The sequence below is a fragment of the Macrobrachium rosenbergii genome, chromosome 16, assembly GCF_040412425.1.
Source record: "Macrobrachium rosenbergii isolate ZJJX-2024 chromosome 16, ASM4041242v1, whole genome shotgun sequence".
Lineage (NCBI taxonomy): Eukaryota > Metazoa > Arthropoda > Malacostraca > Decapoda > Palaemonidae > Macrobrachium > Macrobrachium rosenbergii.
Window position 1 is genome coordinate 46,971,021 of NC_089756.1, and position 25,039 is coordinate 46,996,059.

Here is a 25,039-nt window from a genome sequence, read left to right on the forward strand (position 1 = left end):
CAGATTTACATCTGTTTTAATATTGCTAATAACAGAACTATCTATTGTATATATCTTGCAGTTGTTTTGGCGATTCTAAAAATCTATTCATTTATCTGGTCAGTAGCTCATCAGCTCGGGAGACCACTTTAACTTGAACAAAGTAAGCCCCCGCACACAAGTATAGAGGATTCATTATTGTTGGCAGCGTCTATACTATTGTTGCAGGTGTACTTTTAAGGAGGAGACCATATGAATGTATGTTACCACTACTGATTTCCACGTTCTTATTTGCAGCGTTCTTACTGTTTAAATAACAGTTTATTCTTCAGGTTTGTTGCCTCTTGTTTATAATATGAGACAGCCGAACCTCGCCACCTCTGCATTGGATTGTAGAAACCATGAGTGACTGCAGAAACATCTAGTGTCATTTCTACCGGTTTTCTGGTTTCGATAACATTAGGGGCCTCATAGTCTGTCTATTATCTGGTAAAAGAGCCTTTTAGCCAGACTTTATGGTATCACTAACTTCAAGTTTTATGTTTGAATTTGATTTCTTTCGTTGTTTATGTGATGCTATCTTTTCTTTTCTTGTGTTTGGGTGCTGATATTTGGATCTTGTTTTCTCATATAATCTGTCTTCGTATACGTCACATACTTTTGTCTTACACTCATACACACATTGTACGTGTATATATATATATATATATATATATATATATATATTTATATATATATATATAATATATATATATATATATATATATATATATATATATATATATATATATATATATATATATATTAACAAACACATATATATATATTTATTTATATTTGTCTGGATAAGCATAATCTCTATGACTTACAGCGACATACTTTACAAATGCTCTTGCTGTTTTACATCCTAAGGATAAAACTCCTCATTACACTTATTTTCCTTTGTTATCCAAACTAAGGGTAGAACAGTTATATATATATATATATATATATATATATATATATATATATATATATATATATATATATATATATATATATATATATATATACATATATGAGCAAAGTAATAGTGTATTAAAATAAGGGATCGACAGAGAGAGAGAGAGAGAGAGAGAGAGAGAGAGAGAGAGAGAGAGAGGTGGGGCTTGAATATAATTCAATTGTTTTCCTAAGGCCTAATTCCAAATGCTTTATATCTTTGTATCTGGCTTAGGAACAGTGACAGATATGGAGTTATTTAAAAGTAAAACATCTGATCTTTGCTTTGTGTAGTGTACTTTTTTATGTGGGGCTGAGTCACAAATTTTCGTGATCTGTCTGGTGAGGGATGAATGAAAGGGTAGACTGCAGGACATAATATTTCTTTATACCACAGACTGAATGCATATCATTTTGATTATTTAATAAAAAAAAAACTGCTTTTTTTGATTAATCCTAATGCCTTTCCCGCCCCACCCCCACTCTCTCTCTCTCTCTCTCTCTCTCTCTCTCTCTCTCTCTCTCTCTCTCTCATATATTTAGTCCCTGCATCGATGACGGTGTTTGCTTCCACGCCATTTACATCACCAAATCAAATGAAAATCGCTCATGCATTTGTCTGTTGCAGTATTTTATTACTCATTATTTGTACTTCAGTTTTATCTCAGAAGAGGTTTTTACCAGATGCCACAAATCTCATGTTTCTTGCTCATTTATCTTTTAGAATAAAGTTCCGATGGATGTCTCGGAGAAATTGCAGGAAATGATGGTCTTCGTCGTCTTGTTCCTTGTTTGGTTCTACTTTGGCTTGTTATCTGCTCGTCACCTACTCCGAGATGTTAGTTCTAAACATGGCGGAAGCTCCTTGGGACTCCGTGTTTAGTACTAACCCCTCGGGGATCAAAGAATTATATACATCCATTTCTATATTGTGTGGTCGACAAATTATATTAATAGACGATATCTTCGTGCGGCCGTCTACTTTACATTTACCTTACGGTGTTTAGGACTAGCACTTCGGAGTAGGTGACGCGTAGATAACAAGCCAAAGTAGCACCCGTTGTTTTTATTTGGCTTTGACTGAAGAGTTATCACGTTATTTTTCGAAAGTAAATAAATCGATTACAGTTCAAGTGAATGCGTTTGGAAGGTGAATTATATACTTTTGAAACATTGGTCGGATGTCAAGAAGAATGCAAAGTATTCAGTACTTTCCAAGAATCCTTAATAAATTTAAGGGGTTATATTCCCCTAAATAACAGTATTTCGGTGGAAGATTAAGTACAACTATTTTCTTCAATAAAATCATAAGTATTCATTAATTAAGCTCATTCATCTGTCATCATCGAAGTTAAGGCGAATGATGAAGTCACACATCCATATTTACCAAGACACAATCGAAGCAAAAGCACAAAAGCACAAGTATGTAACCTGTGGATCGTGGCAGACACTTCACAGATCCACCTACAAATTTTTCCTTTCACTATTCTCGTAAACTTTTGTTTGGTTGTTTAGATGAGCAAAAGTTGTCCCACTATTGACAGCATTTATGTAGTGTTTTGTTGTCTCATTTGCATATAAAGTCCTCGGTGTTCATGTGACAGTCCCAGAATAAATGAGGACGAGCATTTTCTATGATATGAGAGAATAAAGTTTAACTCTCGTGTGGAAATTGTGTAGCTGTTATTAGTATTATTTTTCATTTTATGTAATTATAATCTGGAAAACTGCTGATTTCTGTGTTATTCAAAGAATGCTTCATCAAATATATCATAATTTATTTCTTTTTACAGCAAGAAAAGTAGAAGTGCTTGTCGTTTTGCTAATGAGGATAAAAGACCTGTCACTTATCATGGTATAGGCAAAAAAACGATAAGAGTAGATACAAAATTCTTTTATTTACACTCACAAACATACTCATATATATATTATATTATTTTGACACACACACACAAATATATATATAATATATATATATATATATATATATATATATATATATATATATATATATATATATATATATATATATATATATATATTATATTTGTTTGTGTGTCTGTAAATATATAACGTTTAATTACACTTGTAGCTAAAGTTATCTTTTGCTGTGACCCACATCCACGGCTCCACATCTGTAACTGCTTCCAGTTTCCTCTTGAATTATCTCTCCTTCAGTTGATCTATTTTCTTTTCTCGGAGGAAGACGCCAAAGTCGGGAAGAAAGTTAGATGACACTAATAGCTTTCTTTGTAGACTATGCTATTTACTCTAGTCTGGATAGAATAGGTTGTCTCAGCGGTTAGAGAACGACACTTTTTTTTAGAAAGGGCTTCTTCAAAGTGAACAAGAAAATGTAGTTGATACAGACTGAAATGTAGTTGATGTGGACTGAATTAACTGTCCATTTGTGATACACAGAAAGGTTGTACTTGAAAGATCTATCACTTCTGTGTCGTATTCTAAGGAGAATTTATTGAGGTGAATTAAGAAAACTTGTTGTTCACGTGTATACTTAAGCTCAAGTATCTCTATTTTCCTTATTGACAAATACTGTGATTTTGATTCTTACATTACCAGTTTTGTCTTTGATTGCTTATAAGCTGCTTTTGAGAAATCTACGAGGTGTAAGGACAATTAATACCAAGACCATCCTCTTGAAAGAGGTATTATGTATTCCATTGCTATATGCCTAGCTTGAGTGATATATTTGTTTTATGTTTGTTTTATGTTTAAATTCACAACATACACACACACCATATATATATATATATATATATATATATATATATATATATATATATGTATATAATATATATATATATATATATATATATATATATATATATATATATATATATATATATATATATATATATATATATATATATATATATATATATATATATATATATATATATATACTTTTATCAGAAATCAGTCACCCAATTAGTTGTCTGCCGCTTTTCCGGTTTTCGATTCGCATTTTATCTTCATGTTTTTACATTTTTTCATTGTACCGTGACCTCACAACAGTGTTTCACTATTTTTCATCTCCATAACAATGACTTTCTCATGACATTGGTAGTTTGACGTCAGATAACTTACAATAAATAAAGTCTCAAAACAGACATCTGACCCGTATTCTCCTAGGCGGATGTGACCTTTCACTCTTCTTCCACTTTTCACAACAGAACCTTCGAGCGGAATGTCAGTTAGCTACGGCGGAAAAAACATGACTTTAGCACGGAAGATTTTGAATCAATTAAAATTCTTTTCATGGACCTTTCCGTTTAGTGGAAACATGGTTTGATAATTACTGAATCTGGGAAGATTCTTTATGAATGATTCCATACTTTGAATAACAATAATTAGTCCCTTTAAGAAGTATACCTTTGTGGATGACTGTATTGATTAATGGTAATTACACCCTTTAAGAAGTATACCTCTCTGGATGTCTGTATTGAATAATAATAATTAGTTCCTTTAAGAAGTATATAAACCTTTCTGGATGTCTGTATAACCCGGAGGAATAAAAGATTTTCCATTATAATTTTGTTGCTTGGTGGTTGTTGGTAATTCGACGTTGAACGTCTCGCAGGAAAGGCTGTTATCTCTGTCAGCAAAGTTGGAAGCGGGTCAAGTGCACTTCCGCGGCTTTTCTCTGACGGATTTCAATTATCCTTCGGGGTGGGAGGAATCTGCAGTTTGTAAATGTAAATTAGTTTCTCAAATGAATACGGTTGCAGACACTTTTCATTAAGATATACATTTCCTCTCAGTATTTCACTCAACGACCTCCTCTTCCCGGAAAACGAACTTGAGGGACCCGTGATTACACATTGTAGTGCTGACAAATGGTTTCCTTGAAATAAATATCATGGCCTATTATAGCGGTGCAGGTCCTTGAATTTGACAATAGAGTTTTCTTTCCTGTTCATTCATTTTTCGCTTTAGATTATTTGGAAAGCATTTTTGAAGTGTGTATAGAATAGATGAATGTTTTATGAAGAAAAAAATCTTTAAGTTTTTTATTATAAATTCTCAATAGCAATAAAAAAAAAAAAGCTATTGTTCCGACGCCATTAACAATGCTGTTGCTATTTCACTTCCCAGAAAGAATCGTGATGCTGTGTGCTTGCCCTCAGGGAACACTCACAAAAGGTCGCATTCGACCTTTGCATATCACTGGATTGCAATGAACCACATCAGAACTGTAGAAAGGAAGTCTGTTTTCTTTCGATTTCGTCAAGGGTAAATAGCGCCGCCACCTCTCCACTACTACCACCATCACTCGGAAAAACTTGGTTTTGTTCTGTTATACCTAAGCTTTCTTTGCTGATTGCTGTTTGCGCAAGAATATTGTTCACTCGCTAGAAAATCAAAAGCAGCTCGTCAGTAGATCTTATAGATCTTATTTTTACTCCTCAGTAATGTTCTGAGATTTTCAAGGCTCATTTCTTCACTAATTCTCTCTGCAATTATAGTTATTTATAAGAATAGTAGTTTTTTTTAGCATTTTGTGTATGCATCTCACTTTTCTTCTGTACTAAACCTTCAAAACCTATTTAGAATTTCAAAGACATGCAACAAATTCATCGCCTTATGTAAAATCCTAATAGGAATTAGTAAATAATTCTTGGATATTAAACTATTTTTTTTATATTAACATCGCCACAATACAGCAGGTCATGTCATCATATATATGTATGTAAATTATATATATATATATATATATATATATATATATATATATATATATATATATATATATATATATATATATATATATATATATATATATATATATATATATACATATATATATATTATATATATATATGTATATATGTATATACATATATATAATATATATATATATATATATATATATATATATATATATATATATATATATATATATATATATATATATATATATATATATATATATATATTTATACACATATATCTAGAGTATAAAGGACGTTTTCACTATTTTTGTCTGCCATTATAATTAATTACTCACAGTACAGTTTGCTTTGGAGTATTTTGTCTATGCATTTCACCTTTCGTCTGCACCCAACCCTCAGGGCTTAATTAGCGTTTCAAAGACTTACGACAGCGTATTCATCGCTCTAAGACAAACTCTAACTGGGCTTAGTAAATAACCTCTTTGAATAATGAAATCTTTTTATTTTAGTAAACAACGTCTCAATACGGAAGGCTTTAAAAGAAAAAAATATATATATAAATGTGTGTGTGTGTGCCCGCGTGTGTGTGTATACATATACACACATATATAATGTGTGTGCGTGTGTGTGCGCTTATGCAGTAAGGACATTTGGGCATATAAGTTACCACTGCAAAAGATATAAATTTCAGTCATAGACTGCGTACTGATCAGTGGCTGCTCGTATGAATTTTGATGAGAGGGTCATGCTTGCCTTGTCATTACAACAACGCAGTTGCAGAGATTTCAGACATACCCTGGGGCACAGAAGTTCAGCATGTACAGATAGGCAAGATGGATGATCATGCCAACCTTTTAATATAACTCCTCCCACGTCGTTGAAAAGATCTCAGTCAAACTTGATGTAAAGGTGGACCTTCATGCTTAGGTGATATTATCTATACGTCGATTGCCGGTCATGCTTACCTTGTCATCGCAACCACTACCTATACTGTTTATGAAGGTAGATTGCCTGTGTGAATGTCCATATGTCTCTCCTTCGGAAGGTCTGCCCCACTTGCTTTACCATCGCAATTCCTACATGGGTGAAGGGATTTCCGGGAAACTTGGAACTGAGGGGGACCATCAAATATGGGCGAGTTTAGAGAGGAATTACCCATTTTACTGTCTGTTTTTTTCCATCAGTGTGGCTTTCACGCTGACATTGTCATCGAAGCTTCTCCTCCATGGTGAAATGGACCTTGGTCAAAGTTTTTGAAAGGTAAGCCGTTGTAACCAGAAGGTTAATAAGTTCTGGATCTTCTGATCTCTCTCTCTCTCTCTCTCTCTCTCTCTCTCTCTCTCTCTCTCTCTCTCTCTCGAATATATATATATATATATATATATATATATATATATATATATATATATATATATATATATATATATATTGTCATGATGCGTATCAAGTACCTGGTTATTACACAACTAATCTCAAGATTCAAAATATACCTCACTTCAGCCAGATACCTGAACTCTCACAACATTAATTGTTACGACTAAATACTCTAAAGGTAACAGTGATCCCTTAAGAAAAATTTATTTATCAATCACTTGAAAAATCAAACTAAGTCTATCAGAATATGTGTGAGGTATCAAAATTTAAACTAGAAATATTCTAGAGTAGAAGGGCATCACTCCATCAAAAAACTAACTGTTTCCCTGGTCTTAATTCACTTTAGCAAAACTAAAAGAACAAAACATGTTTATCACTTTGCCTTATGCACACACAATCAATCCTATTCACTGATGGTCAATAAATGAAACACTGTTTTTCTAAAAATGTTAAATACAAAAATTTATTTTCAGATTCAAAGTTTATAATTAGAATTCACAATTAATTAGAATTCACAATCTGAAAAAATTTACCATTACTTGAAAATAATACAACACTCAATTAATTCTTGAACTAAATTATGAAACAAAACTAATTCACAAAAACTTTATCAGGAATTTAAATTAATCAAGCAAAATTTAAACTATCAAGAATTATTCAAGATTTAAAAGAAAATCTCAATAAATGAAATCAAGTATGCAATGTTAAATTAAGTATGCAATGTTAAATCAAGTAGGCAATGTTAAATTAGTATGCAATGTTAAATTACCAAGAAATATTTACAATGCTATGTAAATAAATGTTACATCACAAACATAAAAAATGTGAAAATATAAAGAAACTGTAAATAGAAAAACACACAAAAATACACGTAAGATTTATCAATAATGATTTCACTTGTTCAAAATTTCCTAACTTATCATACCACAACTTCCTAACTTATCATACCATGGTATCAATAAGTAAAATTTCACGTTACCTTACACAACTTGTGAAAACCTCTGTAAATCACTTGCTGCAGCTGTGTTACACAATACACACTTTTTTACCAGGCGCCGTTACGAACTAAATAACTTTGCTAAATTCAGATCTCAAAAGTTAATGTTAAAAGTGACCACAAAAAATTACGTTAAAAGTAATCTCTTCCTAATTAGGAATGAGAGAGAGAGAGAGAGATGGAACCAAATCGACTGGTCTCAGAAATCAGAATGAAACAAATTTTAGGATTCCAGTAACAGTGAAACAATTACGTGATGTCATTAAAGCATTTTGGGTACGAGATACTGAAAAGCTTCTAGAAGCAGGAGGTGACGTCATTAAAGCGTTTTTGGGTGCGAGATACAATGGAGAAGCTTCTAGAAGGAAAGTTACGTCATCCCAGCAAAACGTTTTGAACGCATCTTACAAAACATGACGTAATTGATCAGGACACGTATTCTTTCTCTCAAAGTGGCGTACGTGACTCAAACAACGCATGTAACAACATGAAATCACTCGTCTTGAGCCCGTATGGGACAAATCGCCGTTTGTTTTGCAAACCTGTCATCGCTAGCCTAAAACAAAGGCTCACTCTTATCTGAACTGATGACAACTGAAATGAAACAAGCCTGGTGGACACACACGTGTTCACATACTACGCTTTTACCAAGAAAGATATTCGTTCTAAATTACGTTACTATTAAAATTATAATAATTCTAAATTATGCTATCAAGTAACTTAATCAAGTTCTTTTGAGATCTGATGCCAAACTAAATATGACACTTCAACGATCATTATCATTAAACATAACACATGAAAAAGTAAATATGTCAAAATTATAGGAGGATATACGTATTACAAGGCAACATCATGAAATTCCTCCCCGAGAAGATTACTTATCCGGGTTTGAATCCAACGATTCACAACGGGATAAATAATCTGCTATGACATTATCTTTTCCTGAAATGTGTTTAACACTTTACATTATACGGTTGCAGGCATAAAGACCACCTGGTCAGTCTCATATTATTATTTTTCATCTTATTGATGAATGAGATTGGGTTGTGATCCGACAACACTAAAATTTCTTCATTCCTAGGTCGGTTCACATACACTTCAAACTTTTTCAATGCTGTGATTAATGCTAATGTTTCTTTTTCGATTGTTGAGTAAGTTTTCTGGTGCTTTTTCAACTTTGAAGACATGAAACATACTGGATGTAAGATTCTGTTGTCATCTTCTTGAAGTAGAACAGCTCCAATTCCACAGTCAGATGCATCAACTTGTATCACGAACTTTTATTGAAGTCTGGAGCTTGAAGCACTGGTCTTGAAGTTAATATGGCTTTAACCTTCTCAAATGATTCTTGACATTCTGGAGTCCAATCAAACTTTCTTTTAGGACTGGTTAAGTCAGTTAAGGGAGCTACTATGGCTGAGAAATTTGGACAGAATCGGCGATAAAATCCAGCCATGCCCAAAAATCTTTGTAGCTGTTTCCTTGTAGCAGGAGGGGTAGCCTTACGGATACCTTCTACATTAGCATCAATAGGAGCGAGAAGGCCTTTTCCAACTTCAAATCCTAGATACTGTACAGTTGCCTTTCCAAACTCAGTTTTTGTAAGTTGATTGTTAGTCCTGCTTCCCGTAGTTTCTTGAACACTTTCCTTAATATCTTCAGATGTTCTTCCCATGTATTAGAATAAATCACAATGTCATCAAGGTATACACCTACGCCTTCTATTGATCCTAGTAGTTGATCCATCACTCGCTGGAATGTTGCAGGTGCATTCATCAGACCAAACGGCAAAACAGTGTATTGATACAGTCCAAAAGGAGTAATGAAAGCTGATAGCAACTTAGCATTCTCATCTAAGGGAATTTGATAATATCCTTTCAACAAGTCTATCTTGAAACAAATTTGGCTTGCCCAATGTTATCAAGTAATTGATCAATAAGAGGCAAGGGATAATTGTCAGCCACACTGATGGAATTCAGTTTCCTATAATCAGTACACATCCTAAATGAGCCATCTGGTTTCTTCACTAACACACAAGGAGAACTATAATGACTTGAACTGGGTTCTGCTAATCCATGCTGCAACAAATATTCAACTTCTTTCTTCAAAAAATCTCGATGAAAAGGTGATAAGCGATAAGCTCTCATTTTAAAAAGGTTTTCCATCTTCTCTGATCTTTATCTCAAGCTTTGTCAGATTGGTACACCTAGGTACATCTGCAAAAATTTCAGGGAAACTTTTGAATAACTTCACTTAATTCACTACTTTGCTCAACACTCAGATGTTTTAGTTTATCTTCCAAATTTTCTAATATTGAAGAATTGTTCATCTTGTTTTCAGCTCCCAATTCGTAGCCATCATCGTCTTCTGTAAATGAAGTTGTCTGTGTTATTGACACTGTTTCAGTTTTAGTCTCTGAGAAGTAAGGTTTCAAAAGATTCACTTGTATCTTCCTCTGTCGTTTTCTTCTTCCTGGTGTTTCAATCACATAAGTTCGATCACTTAACTTCTCTATTATCCTATAAGGACCTTGAAACTTATTGGTAAGGGGAAATCTTTTCACTGGTAAGAACACTAGAACTTGCTGTCCAATACTAAAATTTCTTAGCTTAGTCTTAGCATCATATTTTCTTTTCATTTTCTCTTGACTTATTTTCAAATTTTCTAAAGAAAACTTTCTAATTTCTCTTAACCTTTTCCTCAAGTTCTTCACATATTCTCCTTGGATTTCCTCTTGATTTTCTTCCCAATTCTCTGCAAGAATCTTCAATGGACCTCTAATGTCTCGACCAAAAATCATTTCATTTGGTGAACATCCCATGCTTTCTTGATAAGCATTCCTAACTTCAAATAACATTAAAGGTAAACCAGCATCCCATTCTCTTCCTGATTCATTACAATACTTAGTTAACATACTTTTCAATGTCTGATGGAACCTTTCCAAGGCTCCTTGAGTCTCTGGATGATAAGCAGTTGATAACTGTTGTTTTACTCCTAACAAGTTCATCACATCCTGGAATAATTTTGAAGTAAAGTTCGTTCCTCTATCACTTTGCACAATTTCTGGTATTCCAAACTTGGAGAAAAACTCCACCAACTTCTCAGCAATTACCTTTGCACTTATACTTCTTACAGGAATCGCCTCAGGATACCTAGTCACTGGACACATTACTGGAGACATTAATGTTAATAGATATTCATTTCCTTTCTTTGTTTTCGGAAGTGGCCCAACCACATCTATAATTACCTTGCTAAAGGGTTCTCCTCTAACTTCTTTGGGTTGTAGGGGGGCTTTCTGAATGGTTTCATTCGGTTTTCCAGCTATCTGGCATGTGTGACACACTCTGCAAAATTTGCTAACATCCTTGTGAAGTCCAGGCCAGAAAAAATACTTCATAATCTTCTCAACAGTCTTCCTGATTCCCATATGTCCAGACTCGTGCGCTACTGCTACAACTTGTTTCCTTAATGGATATGGAATCAAAATTTGATGATATTCACCCCATTCAGCATTTCCTGGTATATCTGCAGGTCGATGCTTCCTCATTAGCAATCCTTCCTTTAGATAATAACAGGTGGAGGTTTGTTGCATCTCTTCTTGATCAACAACTCTGAAGAACAGATCAGCCAACGTTGTATCCCTCTTCTGCAGTTTCATTAGCTTCTCTCTAGTCACTTGACCAACTTCAAGGGCTGAACTCTCCATATCTGCTAACTCTGCCTCTGTAGTTTCACTACTATCTTCAGGAACACTTTGACTACTTAGAGTCTCTTCAGTAACAACAGTATCCTCGTCTTCTTGGGAAATCTCTTCATTACTAACACTAGGGGAAACTTCACTTTCCTGGAACAGTTCTTCTAAGCTTATAGATCCTTCACTTGATTCTTCTGGTGCAGGTAAATCCTCAGTATCTTCACTTGCAGACATAGTTCTCTTCATACTCCTGGTAGTTACACAACTTGGAAACAGGTGGGGTTTTTCTTCTCTAAATCTACAGTAGGACTAACCCTTAACGGTTTGTCTGTCACTATAGGACAAGGAACAAATGGTACACCACCAACTTCATTACCCAGTAAAACATGTACACCTTCAACAGCTAGTGAGTCCTTTACAGCAAAATCAACATTTCCTGTCACCAATTCACAGGACAAATGCAAGCGGCATATAGGAGTTACCTCTTCTCCTCCTATACCCTTCAAAATAACTGAATCTCCAGTGAGATTCTTCTCCAACTGTGGGTGAGCACCACGAACTACCACACTATGGTTACTCCCCGTATCACGTAATACCTTGACTGGTACCTGCACACTTCCTCCTTGAGTTGTCAGCGTACCTTCATAGATATATGGCTTAAAAGCCTCCAAGCTGTTCAGCCACTCACTGCTTGAAGTTACATTTCCACTGGTTGCTAAACACTCTGCTTGTTTAGTCTCAGTCTTCCCCACACTGCTCTTCGTAGTTTGCTTCACCTGGTTACCTTTAACCACTTGACCAACTGGTTTGGTCTGCTGTTGTGTCTGATAACAATCTCGACTGTAGTGTCCTACTCTTCCACACTTGTAGCAGACAACATTAGTCTTCTGTATCTGTCTTGAGAACAGACTGGATGATGAGGATTTAACATTTAATTGCTGAGGGATGTTACCTGACTTTGTATTGGCATAGCCACTAGAAGGATTTCCAGTTGTAATGTTCCTGATATTTGGATGAGATCTGAAACCTGTGCGTTGTTGGTTCTGGTATTTTGACATTATAATTTCTTTTGCTAGAAATTATATTAAAATCTTCGCTCAGTGTAGCAGCTTTGTCAAGTTTTTTACCTCTCTCTCTCTTAAATAGGCTCTTATGTGTTCAGGAATTCCTCTAAGATATTGTTCTAGGACTACTAACTCCTCAAGTTCGTCCATAGATTTAACTTTAGCAGCCTCCAACCATCGTTTAAAACATCTTCTTACTTTGTAAGCATAATCCAAGAAAGTTATCTTGTCATCCTTTCTCAAAGATCTGAATCTTTCATTATAATATTCAGGGGTCATCTGGTAAACTTGTAGCACATTATGTTTGAGTACCTTGTACTCTTTACACTGATCAGCTGATAAGGCTAAATAGGCACTTCTTCCTTTACCAATGAGAACACTCTGTAACAAGACCGACCATTTATCTTCTGGCCATCCCATACCTGAAGCCACTTTTTCAAAGTGATCAAAAACTCATCTGGAGCTGCTTCTGTAAATTTTGGAATTAATTTCTGCACTCTTACTACATCAAATACAGGGTCTGAATTACCTTGAGTAGGGTTAGACGGTGTTACAGGTAACTTGGAGCGGGCTTCTATCAATTTCATCTCTCTTTCATAATCTTCTTGTTTCCTTGCTCTTTCTCTTTCCTCTCTTGCTCTTTCTCTTTCTTCTTCTGCTGCTTTTTCTTCTTCTCTTTCCTTTCTTTCTCTTTTCTCTCTATGTTCTCTTTCTCTTTCTGCTTGCATTTTCTCTCTTTCAGCCTGTATCCTCAGCTTAATCAAATTTTCTTCTGCTTCTATACGTCTAAGTTCTGCTTCTGCATCACTTTTCTCTTTCTTTTGCTCATGTTTATCTGTAAATTCTGCCTCAGCTGCATTCAACAATTCCTGTGCCTCTCCTAACTCTTCATCTACTTTACCAGAGTCCATCAATGCTTGGATTGCAATATATTTGATTTGTGCCTTAATCATACCACTAGACACATTACCCCCACATGCTACTGCTAAAGCAATCCACTGTGCCTTAGTCAGGTTGGATTCAGATAACTCTTGGATGGAAGGAGTTGCTAAAAACCTCTGAACATTGAACAGAGCCATTTCCTCTAAGTTACTCAACTAAATAATTCACAATACAAAGCAAAAAATAACTATGTGGTCACTCTCCTATCAAAATATATCCCTAACACCACCAGTATAAACCATAAACCAGAGTGATATTTTGTTTTGTTCCACGGGTCTCTGGGCACCAAACAATATTATGTCACGATGCGTATCAAGTACCTGGTTATTACACAACTAATCTCAAGATTCAAAAAATATACCTCACTTCAGCCAGATACCTGAACTCTCACAACATTAATTGTTACGACTGAATACTCTAAAGGTAACAGTGATCCCTTAAGAAAAATTTATTTATCAATCACTTGAAAAATCAAACTAAGTCTATCAGAATATGTGTGAGGTATCAAAATTTAAACTAGAAATATTCTAGAGTAGAAGGGCATCACTCCATCAAAAACTCTGTCTCCCTGGTCTTAATTCACTTTAGCAAAACTAAAAGAACAAAACATGTTTATCACTTTGCCTTATGCACACACAATCAATCCTATTCACTGATGGTCAATAAATGAAACACTGTTTTTCTAAAAATGTTAAATACAAATATTTATTTTTAAATTCAAAGTTTGTAATTAAATTCACAATTAATCAGAATTCACAATCTGAAAAATTTACCATTAGTTGAAAATAACACAAAACTCAATGAATTCTTGAATTAAATTATGAAACAAAACTAATTCACAAAAACTTTATCAGAATTTAAATTAATCAAGCAAAATTTAAACTATCAAGAATTATTCAAGATTTAAAAAGAAAATCTCAATAAATGAAATCAAGTATGCAATGTTAAATTAAGTAGGCAATGTTAAATTAAGTATGCAATGTTAAATTACCAAGAAATATTTACAATGCTATGTAAATAAATGTTACATCACAAACATAAAAAATGTGAAAATATAAAGAAACTGTAAATAGAAAAACACACAAAAATACACGTAAGATTTATCAATAATGATTTCACTTGTTCAAAATTTCCTAACTTATCATACCACAACTTCCTAACTTATCATACCATGGTATCAATAAGTAAAATTTCACGTTACCTTACACAACTTATGAAAACCTCTGTAAATCACTTGCTGCAGCTGCGTTTACACAATACACACTTTTTACCAGGCGCCGTTACGAACTAAATAACTTTGCTAAATTCAGATCTCAAAAGTTAATGTTAAAAGTGACCACAAAAATTACGTTAAAAGTAATCTCTTCCTAATTAGGAATGAGAGAGAGAGAGAGAGAGATGGAACCAAATCGACTGGTCTCAGAATTCAGAATGAAACAAATTTTAGGATTCCAGTAACAGTGAAACAATTACATGATGTCATTAAAGCATTTTGGGTACGAGATACTGAAGAAGCTTCTAGAAGCAGGGAGGTGACGTCATTAAAGCGTTTTGGGTGCGAGATACAATGGAGAAGCTTCTAGAAGGAAAGTTACGTCATCCCAGCAAAACGTTTTGAACGCATCTTACAAAACATGACGTAATTGATCAGGACACGTATTCTTTCTCTCAAAGTGGCGTACGTGACTCAAACAACGCATGTAACAACATGAAATCACTCGTCTTGAGCCCGTATGGGACAAATCGCCGGTTGTTTTGCAAACCTGTCATCGCTAGCCTAAAACAAAGCCTCACTCTTATCTGAACTGATGACAACTGAAATGAAACAAGCCTGGTGGACACACACACGTGTTCACATACTACGCTTTTACCAAGAAAGATATTCGTTCTAAATTACGTTACTATTAAAATTATAATAATTCTAAATTATGCTATCAAGTAACTTAATCAAGTTCTTTTGAGATCTGATGCCAAACTAAATATGACACTTCAACGATCATTATCATTAAACATAACACATGAAAAATGTAAATATGTCAAAATTATAGGAGGATATACGTATTACAAGGCAACATCATGAAATTCCTCCCCCGAGAAGATTACTTATCCCGGTTTGAATCCAACGATTCACAACGGATAAATAATCTGCTATGACATTATCTTTTCCTGAAATGTGTTTAACACTTACATTATACGGTTGCAGGCATAAAGACCACCTGGTCAGTCTCATATTATTATTTTTCATCTTATTGATGAATGAGATTGGGTTGTGATCCGACAACACTAAAATTTCTTCATTCCTAGGTCGGTTCACGTACACTTCAAACTTTTTCAATGCTGTGATTAATGCTAATGTTTCTTTTTCGATTGTTGAGTAAGTTTTCTGGTGCTTTTTCAACTTTGAAGACATGAAACATACTGGATGTAAGATTCTGTTGTCATCTTCTTGAAGTAGAACAGCTCCAATTCCACAGTCAGATGCATCAACTTGTATCACGAACTTTTTATTGAAGTCTGGAGCTTGAAGCACTGGTCTTGAAGTTAATATGGCTTTAACCTTCTCAAATGATTCTTGACATTCTGGAGTCCAAATAAACTTTCTTTTAGGACTGGTTAAGTCAGTTAAGGGAGCTACTACGGCTGAGAAATATGGACAGAATCGGCGATAAAATCCAGCCATGCCCAAAAATCTTTGTAGCTGTTTCCTCGTAGCAGGAGGGGTAGCCTTACGGATACCTTCTACATTAGCATCAATAGGAGCGAGAAGGCCTTTTCCAACTTCAAATCCTAGATACTGTACAGTTGCCTTTCCAAACTCAGTTTTTTGTAAGTTGATTGTTAGTCCTGCTTCCCGTAGTTTCTTGAACACTTTCCTTAATATCTTCAGATGTTCTTCCCATGTATTAGAATAAATCACAATGTCATCAAGGTATACACCTACGCCTTCTATTGATCCTAGTAGTTGATCCATCACTCGCTGGAATGTTGCAGGTGCATTCATCAGACCAAACGGCAAAACAGTGTATTGATACAGTCCAAAAGGAGTAATGAAAGCTGATAGCAACTTAGCATTCTCATCTAAGGGAATTTGATAATATCCTTTCAACAAGTCTATCTTGAAACAAATTTGGCTTGCCCAGTGTTATCAAGTAATTGATCAATAAGAGGCAAGGGATAATTGTCAGCCACACTGATGGAATTCAGTTTCCTATAATCAGTACACATCCTAAATGAGCCATCTGGTTTCTTCACTAACACACAAGGAGAACTATAATGACTTGAACTGGGTTCTGCTAATCCATGCTGCAACAAATATTCAACTTCTTTCTTCAAAAAATCTCGATGAAAAGGTGATAAGCGATAAGCTCTCATTTTAAAAGGTTTTCCATCTTCTCTGATCTTTATCTCAAGCTTTGTCAGATTGGTACACCTAGGTACATCTGCAAAAATTTCAGGAAACTTTGAATAACTTCACTTAATTCACTACTTTGCTCAACACTCAGATGTTTTAGTTTATCTTCCAAATTTTCTAATATTGAAGAATTGTTCATCTTGTTTTCAGCTCCCAATTCAGCCATCATCGTCTTCTGTAAATGAAGTTGTCTGTGTTATTGACACTGTTTCAGTTTTAGTCTCTGAGAAGTAAGGTTTCAAAAGATTCACTTGTATCTTCCTCTGTCGTTTTCTTCTTCCTGGTGTTTCAATCACATAAGTTCGATCACTTAACTTCTCTATTATCCTATAAGGACCTTGAAACTTATTGGTAAGGGGAAATCTTTTCACTGGTAAGAACACTAGAACTTGCTGTCCAATACTAAAATTTCTTAGCTTAGTCTTAGCATCATATTTTCTTTTCATTTTCTCTTGACTTATTTTCAAATTTTCTAAAGAAAACTTTCTAATTTCTCTTAACCTTTTCCTCAAGTTCTTCACATATTCTCCTTGGATTTCCTCTTGATTTTCTTCCCAATTCTCTGCAAGAATCTTCAATGGACCTCTAATGTCTCGACCAAAAATCATTTCATTTGGTGAACATCCCATGCTTTCTTGATAAGCATTCCTAACTTCAAATAACATTAAAGGTAAACCAGCATCCCATTCTCTTCCTGATTCATTACAATACTTAGTTAACATACTTTTCAATGTCTGATGGAACCTTTCCAAGGCTCCTTGAGTCTCTGGATGATAAGCAGTTGATAACTGTTGTTTTACTCCTAACAAGTTCATCACATCCTGGAATAATTTTGAAGTAAAGTTCGTTCCTCTATCACTTTGCACAATTTCTGGTATTCCAAACTTGGAGAAAAACTCCACCAACTTCTCAGCAATTACCTTTGCACTTATACTTCTTACAGGAATCGCCTCAGGATACCTAGTCACTGGACACATTACTGGAGACATTAATGTTAATAGATATTCATTTCCTTTCTTTGTTTTCGGAAGTGGCCCAACCACATCTATAATTACCTTGCTAAAGGGTTCTCCTCTAACTTCTTTGGGTTGTAGGGGGGCTTTCTGAATGGTTTCATTCGGTTTTCCAGCTATCTGGCATGTGTGACACACTCTGCAAAATTTGCTAACATCCTTGTGAAGTCCAGGCCAGAAAAAATACTTCATAATCTTCTCAACAGTCTTCCTGATTCCCATATGTCCAGACTCGTGCGCTACTGCTACAACTTGTTTCCTTAATGGATATGGAATCAAAATTTGATGATATTCACCCCATTCAGCATTTCCTGGTATATCTGCAGGTCGATGCTTCCTCATTAGCAATCCTTCCTTTAGATAATAACAGGTGGAGGTTTGTTGCATCTCTTCTTGATCAACAACTCTGAAGAACAGATCAGCCAACGTTGTATCCCTCTTCTGCAGTTTCATTAGCTTCTCTCTAGTCACTTGACCAACTTCAATGGGCTGAACTCTCCATATCTGCTAACTCTGCCTCTGTAGTTTCACTACTATCTTCAGGAACACTTTGACTACTTGGAGTCTCTTCAGTAACAACAGTATCCTCGTCTTCTTGGGAAATCTCTTCATTACTAACACTAGGGGAAACTTCACTTTCCTGGAACAGTTCTTCTAAGCTTATAGATCCTTCACTTGATTCTTCTGGTGCAGGTAAATCCTCAGTATCTTCACTTGCAGACATAGTTCTCTTCATACTCCTGGTAGTTACACAACTTGGAAACAGGTGGGGGTTTTTCTTCTCTAAATCTACAGTAGGACTAACCCTTAACGGTTTGTCTGTCACTATAGGACAAGGAACAAATGGTACACCACCAACTTCATTACCCAGTAAAACATGTACACCTTCAACAGCTAGTGAGTCCTTTACAGCAAAATCAACATTTCCTGTCACCAATTCACAGGACAAATGCAAGCGGCATATAGGAGTTACCTCTTCTCCTCCTATACCCTTCAAAATAACTGAATCTCCAGTGAGATTCTTCTCCAACTGTGGGTGAGCACCACGAACTACCACACTATGGTTACTCCCCGTATCACGTAATACCTTGACTGGTACCTGCACACTTCCTCCTTGAGTTGTCAGCGTACCTTCATAGATATATGGCTTAAAAGCCTCCAAGCTGTTCAGCCACTCACTGCTTGAAGTTACATTTCCACTGGTTGCTAAACACTCTGCTTGTTTAGTCTCAGTCTTCCCCACACTGCTCTTCGTAGTTTGCTTCACCTGGTTACCTTTAACCACTTGACCAACTGGTTTGGTCTGCTGTTGTGTCTGATAACAATCTCGACTGTAGTGTCCTACTCTTCCACACTTGTAGCAGACAACATTAGTCTTCTGTATCTGTCTTGAGAACAGACTGGATGATGAGGATTTAACATTTAATTGCTGAGGGATGTTACCTGACTTTGTATTGGCATAGCCACTAGAAGGATTTCCAGTTGTAATGTTCCTGATATTTGGATGAGATCTGAAACCTGTGCGTTGTTGGTTCTGGTATTTTTGACATTATAATTTCTTTTGCTAGAAATTATATTAAAATCTTCGCTCAGTGTAGCAGCTTTGTCAAGTTTTTTTAACCTCTCTCTCTCTCTCTTAAATAGGCTCTTATGTGTTCAGGAATTCCTCTAAGATATTGTTCTAGGACTACTAACTCCTCAAGTTCGTCCATAGATTTAACTTTAGCAGCCTCCAACCATCGTTTAAACCATCTTCTTACTTTGTAAGCATAATCCAAGAAAGTTATCTTGTCATCCTTTCTCAAAGATCTGAATCTTTCATTATAATATTCAGGGTCATCTGGTAAACTTGTAGCACATTATGTTTGAGTACCTTGTACTCTTTACACTGATCAGCTGATAAGGCTAAATAGGCACTTCTTCCTTTACCAATGAGAACACTCTGTAACAAGACCGACCATTTATCTTCTGGCCATCCCATACCTGAAGCCACTTTTTCAACGTGATCAAAAACTCATCTGGAGCTGCTTCTGTAAATTTTGGAATTAATTTCTGCACTCTTACTACATCAAATACAGGGTCTGAATTACCTTGAGTAGGGTTAGACGGTGTTACAGGTAATGGAGCGGGCTTCTATCAATTTCATCTCTCTTTCATAATCTTCTTGTTTCCTTGCTCTTTCTCTTTCCTCTCTTGCTCTTTCTCTTTCTTCTTCTGCTGCTTTTTTCTTCTTCTCTTTCCTTTCTTTCTCTTTTCTCTCTATGTTCTCTTTCTCTTTCTGCTTGCATTTTCTCTCTTTCAGCCTGTATCCTCAGCTTAATCAAATTTTCTTCTGCTTCTATACGTCTAAGTTCTGCTTCTGCATCACTTTTCTCTTTCTTTTGCTCATGTTTATCTGTAAATTCTGCCTCAGCTGCATTCAACAATTCCTGTGCCTCTCCTAACTCTTCATCTACTTTACCAGAGTCCATCAATGCTTGGATTGCAATATATTTGATTTGTGCCTTAATCATACCACTAGACACATTACCCCACATGCTACTGCTAAAGCAATCCACTGTGCCTTAGTCAGGTTGGATTCAGATAACTCTTGGATGGAAGGAGTTGCTAAAAACCTCTGAACATTGAACAGACAGAGCCATTTCCTCTAAGTTACTCAACTAAATAATTCACAATACAAAGCAAAAAATAACTATGTGGTCACTCTCCTATCAAAATATATCCCTAACACCACCAGTATAAACCATAAACCAGAGTGATATTTTGTTTTGTTCCACGGGTCTCTGGGCACCAAACAATATTATGTCACGATGCGTATCAAGTACCTGGTTATTACACAACTAATCTCAAGATTCAAAATATACCTCACTTCAGCCAGATACCTGAACTCTCACAACATTAATTGTTACGACTGAATACTCTAAAGGTAACAGTGATCCCTTAAGAAAAATTTATTTATCAATCACTTGAAATATCAAACTAAGTCTATCAGAATATGTGTGAGGTATCAAAATTTAAACTAGAAATATTCTAGAGTAGAAGGGCATCACTCCATCAAAAAACTCTGTCTCCCTGGTCTTAATTCACTTTAGCAAAACTAAAAGAACAAAACATGTTTATCACGTTGCCTTATGCACACACAATCAATCCTATTCACTGATGGTCAATAAATGAAACACTGTTTTTCTAAAAAATGTTAAATACAAATATTTATTTTTAAATTCAAAGTTTGTAATTAGAATTCACAATTAATCAGAATTCACAATCTGAAAAATTTACCATTAGTTGAAAATAACACAAAACTCAATGAATTCTTGAATTAAATTATGAAACAAAACTAATTCACAAAAACTTTATCAGGAATTTAAATTAATCAAGCAAAATTTAAACTATCAAGAATTATTCAAGATTTAAAAAGAAAATCTCAATAAATGAAATCAAGTATGCAATGTTAAATTAAGTAGGCAATGTTAAATTAAGTATGCAATGTTAAATTACCAAGAAATATTTACAATGCTATGTAAATAAATGTTACATCACAAACATAAAAATGTGAAAATATAAAGAAACTGTAAATAGAAAAACACACAAAAATACACGTAAGATTTATCAATAATGATTTCACTTGTTCAAAATTTCCTAACTTATCATACCACAACTTCCTAACTTATCATACCATGGTATCAATAAGTAAAATTTCACGTTACCTTACACAACTTATGAAAACCTCTGTAAATCACTTGCTGCAGCTGCGTTACACAATACACACTTTTTTACCAGGCGCCGTTACGAACTAAATAACTTTGCTAAATTCAGATCTCAAAAGTTAATGTTAAAAGTGACCACAAAAAATTACGTTAAAAGTAATCTCTTCCTAATTAGGAATGAGAGAGAGAGAGAGAGAGATGGAACCAAATCGACTGGTCTCAGAATTCAAAATGAAACAAATTTTAGGATTCCAGTAACAGTGAAACAATTACATGATGTCATTAAAGCATTTTGGGTACGAGATACTGAAGAAGCTTCTAGAAGCAGGGAGGTGACGTCATTAAAGCGTTTTGGGTGCGAGATACAATGGAGAAGCTTCTAGAAGGAAAGTTACGTCATCCCAGCAAAACGTTTTGAACGCATCTTACAAAACATGACGTAATTGATCAGGACACGTATTCTTTCTCTCAAAGTGGCGTACGTGACTCAAACAACGCATGTAACAACATGAAATCACTCGTCTTGAGCCCGTATGGGACAAATCGCCGTTTGTTTTGCAAACCTGTCATCGCTAGCCTAAAACAAAGGCTCACTCTTATCTGAACTGATGACAACTGAAATGAAACAAGCCTGGTGGACACACACACGTGTTCACATACTACGCTTTTACCAAGAAAGATATTCGTTCTAAATTACGTTACTATTAAAATTATAATAATTCTAAATTATGCTATCAAGTAACTTAAGTTCTTTTGAGATCTGATGCCAAACTAAATATGACACTTCAACGATCATTATCATTAAAAATAACACATGAAAAAGTAAATATGTCAAAATTATACGAGGATATACGTATTACAAGGCAACATCATGAAAATATATATATATATATATATATATATATATATATATATATATATATATATATATATATATATATATATATATATATATATATATATTGTATGTATGTATGTATGTATGTATGTATACTGAATCACGAAAATATGGAACGTGATGAATATATAAATAAAGACAAAATCCACGAAAGAAAAAGAAGCAGTGGAGTGCTGCAAGGCCTTTTCTGACTAGTCCTTTACTTAGCAGTCTGCTAAGTAAAGGACTATAGGTCGAAAGGCCTTGCAGCATTCTGTTGTTTCTCTTTCCTTCGTGGATTTTGTCTTTATATATATATATATATATATATATATATATATATATATATATATATATATATATATATATATATATATATATATATATATATATATATATATACATATATTATAAATGTGTGTATGTATGTATCATGTCTATGTGTGTGTATGTGTGGATACGTTTGCACTGCAGAAGATGGGCTGTAGAAACATAAGTTCATTTCCAAAATGCAGATTTGCCTGCGTATGACCTATTTCATGTCAGGAACCTTTCATCAGCGACCAGGGGAAAACCCTGTGACGCTGAATGAACGGAAAAACTGAAAATCCTGAAGGGTCATTTCCATCATAAAAGCAAAACGATTCGTTCGGGATCAAGCTAAGATATATTCGGAATTTGATGTGCTGCTTGTCTGACAGACATTATTTCTCTCTCTCTCTCTCTCTCTCTCTCTCTCTCTCTCTCTCTCTCTCTCTTTCTCTCTCTCTCTTTTTATAATAATAAACTTTTGTTTTTCCTTTTTATAATCTTAGTTAAGTTATTTTTTCCAAGAATTTCTTTCAAATACAAAAGGACATGCAGAATTATATACCAAAATTATATACCTTCATACCAAAATTATTCCGTTTATACCAAAACTTATGACTATCAACTATTCAGGAAGAAATGATTGGGAACAAATTCCTTTGAAATTCACAGATCAACATTTTCTATATTTCTGGGAATCTCCACACCTTGATTCGTTTTATCAATCTTTATGACATATTAATCCTCTTGATTTTTTATTACAACAACTTCTTTCTGGGTATATTTACTTCCTTTACTTTCAGTCTTCGTTCCTCGTAATCACCATTTGTAACTCTGCATTTTCTCCGTCATCAGTTCTCGCTTCAGTTTTTCTCCCGTTGATCCCTGGAAGCCTCAAAATACATTTTGTATAAAGAACAGAAGAGAACTATTCTGAAGGAAGAACAGCCAGATAGGTAGGTAGGTAAAGAAAGATAAGGAGAGAGAAATATACCTTTTGCTGAAAGTCCTCATGTAACATCCATACCACTACTGCGGTTAGAATACTTTCCCTGCACGAACAAGAGCACTGTATTTACGCCTTTCTTTCGTCACGTTGTTTTGGGGGAATGTTTTCCATTCCGTAACCTTGACGTAATATACTAGATGTTTCCTCTTATGGCCATCACTGGAAGACAAGCAATCATGCTGATCCGTCCTTCTGTTTATTTACTTTGTATTTTAAATTTTACTTTCACACTTTCATTTTCTTGGGTTATTGGATGCCACCGGTCGTCCTCATCACAGTCATATACTGTTGTCCAGTGTTACTGGTTTTTTCCTTGAATTGATTTTATTATTAACACGACCTTTTCTTTAGATATGATACTTTATATGTTTCAAAAATAATTTCAAGTTAATTGGGTACTAAACACCCAGTTTGTTGAATTATAGTTCGTAATATCGTATTAATTTTTTTAAGTTGTTATTAATATCATAATGTAGGTCTTATAATGTAGGTCCTACAGTTTGAACTGACAACTTACTTTGTCAATCTTCATTCCATTCTTAAAATAAATCAGAAACACACCTCATGTATTTGTCTATAATACCGTACTCTTAGGAAGTAACATGTAATATAGCGAAAGTCAAATTGTGGAGTTAGATATTAAGTAATGATTGTTTGTGTTACTCTTTGTTTTTAAACCAAATAAGAAATAACAAATTCGAACACAGGGTTGATTTAGAAACGACTGAATTGCTCTGATTAACTTTTAACATTTTCCAAGATATCCCGTGCTATTTGAAAGCTCTGCTAAAGTCACGTAAAAGGTAGTTTATAACGAAAAAGTATGAAGTTATTTTAGGTTTTCTGGGCCCGTTTGAAAGCTAATTTCATAACTAGCAGAAATATTCTCACTTTACTCATTTACAATTGCAGCTGTTTCTTCTTTCGAGGAGGATCAAAGATTTCGTGTCGTTACTTTCAAGTTCTTATAGTTGAAAACTTAGTTTT